Source organism: Pteropus alecto, unplaced genomic scaffold (genome assembly GCF_000325575.1).
Source record: "Pteropus alecto unplaced genomic scaffold, ASM32557v1 scaffold69, whole genome shotgun sequence".
NCBI lineage: Eukaryota > Metazoa > Chordata > Mammalia > Chiroptera > Pteropodidae > Pteropus > Pteropus alecto.
The window spans coordinates 2,904,802-2,906,881 of NW_006494610.1; the positions used below are offsets into that span (position 1 = coordinate 2,904,802).

General features: G+C 46.0%; 1 protein-coding gene across 5 annotated transcripts in view; it reads left to right on the forward strand.

The window, feature by feature from the left end:
- The first annotated feature begins 161 nt into the window (after nt 1-161).
- Nucleotides 162-2,080, forward strand: part of SLC25A40 (solute carrier family 25 member 40) — a 46,376-nt gene continuing 44,457 nt past the window's right edge. For 4 of the 5 annotated variants that reach the window (XM_006925716.3, XM_025042186.1, XM_015599829.2 and 1 more), the window contains exon 1: nt 162-377. The gene's annotated coding sequence lies outside the window, so the exon portion shown is untranslated. Of the gene's footprint in view, nt 378-424; nt 572-2,080 lie in introns of those variants that run through there. The other variant, XM_015599827.2, reaches the window with a different exon arrangement.

Consider the following 2,080-nt stretch of genomic DNA (forward strand, 5'->3'; position numbering starts at 1 on the left):
CGCGCCCCGCCCCCTCTCACGCCGCACGCCGTGCCCCGCCTCGCGCTCGCCCCCACGTGCTCGCCTCCTCGCGCTCGCCTCCTCGCGCTGCACGTCCCGCCCCGCATGTCCCGCCTCCTCGCGCCGCGCGCCCCGCCCCCACGGGTCACGTCTCCGCCCACGCCCCTCCCCTATTGCTATGTCCTTGGCTTCAGATTCGCGCTCTCAGCTCCGCTACTTAGCGTTTCTGCGCTGCCTCCAAGAGACTTTGTGACTGGGTGTTGACCAAACGTAGTGGATGCAGTTAGTGCTGGAGGTCGTCCCAGCCCTCCATCAGGGTCATTCTAGCCTTTTAGGTTTGCCGGGATCGCCTGCCTTCCAATCGTCTCCTCCACCAGGTACGTTTTATTTCTTACGGGTCAGATGTCCCGTAGTCTGGAGGCGTGGCGGCTGCGGATGAGCCAGGATTTGGGCCCGGCCGGGAGGCGGCGATAGCTAGTGTTCAGCGCGCCCGGAGTCCCCGAGCGTGGTTTTCCCGCGGTGACCGTCGACCCTCGGGGCGGTAGACGGGGCCGCAGAGGGACTTCCCGAGGTGAGAGCAGCTTGGGGGTTGGGGTTTGTCGGAGCGAGGGTGGAAGCCCTTCGCCTAAAGCGCGTTCTGATGGCCTTGTGCCCTTTTGGTACTTGACTGGGTGTGCTGTTCTGTTGACCTCTGTTTTGCGTTTTATTTCACTAATAGTCGAAAAAAGTGGAAATCGCAGGTCTAGGGTTTGGGTTTGAATCGGCCTCTTAATCAGCTTGTAAGACTTTGGTTAAATTTCCTGATCTCTTTGAGTCTCAGTTTTTCAACTGTAAAATGGGGAAAATAATGGGACTATAGTACGGGTTAAATTAAAATTATGTACATTATTTTAGTTTTGTAAATAAGAAAACGCTTCACAAAATAATGGTTTGGGTATGTTTCTACTTGTTAACTTTTCAAGGGAGAAGAGGATTTAATCTTGGACTATGCATTTCTTAACTCTTGGCCACTCATTGTTTACTGGTTGATTTTTGACTTAGTGGTTCCGGGAAGTTAGTGCCTATAAACACCATTTTGCAAATCAGTACCTGAAAGGTATAGACAACGGTGGATTGTGATACCTATAGTCAAAACGGAGAACACAGAGAAATGGTTCAGATGTGGATGGCTTTAGGTTGAAGGACCTGGGGAGACTCATCGAAGTATTTTTATTAGATAGTTGGTAATTGTCTGTAACTCAGGAGAGATGTGTATATGTGGGGTAGGCGGTTGATAGAGGGAAGAAAGATTGATTTGAGAGACATCCACAGACTGGATCACTGGTTCGCAGTCAGCGGTGATGCATAAAAGTGCATAAAGAGGTTATCAGAACTTGAGAGGCAGGAGGAGGTGTAGTTTGAACATATTCAATATGAGATTTTTCTATTTGGGAAAAACAGTTTATTTTCAAAATGTGAACTATAGAAAGAGCACCAGGTTTTTATATTTATAAAAAGCTGTAAAAGATTAGACACACTAATATAGAATGTAGTTACAGTTCTGGGAGGACATGTAATCGCCCTGGAGAGCAAGTGAAATAAGAGAAGTAGCGATAAACAGAGGGTGAGAATATAGTGAAAGAAATGGAGAAAAGGCCACACATTGAGATAGGAAGAGAACTGGGAACAAAACAAACTGTCAAAAGTCACAGAATTGCAAACATTGAGGTCATGCAAGCTTTACTAACTATATGGTTTGGGGTAATTTTGAGCCTTGATTTTAATCTATGAAAAGATTACTTCTCAGATATTGTCAGATTTAAACAAAACATTTTTGAAAGCTTAATTAGGACAGTGCCTGGCAAAGAGTTAAGAGCTCAGTAAGTGCTATCATTGTGGTAAACTCCACACCAGCCCCTCTATCCTCAAAAGTTCAAAAAGGCTGACTTGAAAAATAGGCCTTTGATTCTGGTGTTTAAGGTATCATTAGTTTCCTTACTGAGAATTTCAGTAGATGGCTAAGATAAGTACTGTACTAGATAATGATGAGTTTGAAGTGGAAACAGATTAAATGTATCCTCTTTCAAAAAATCTGTCAGTG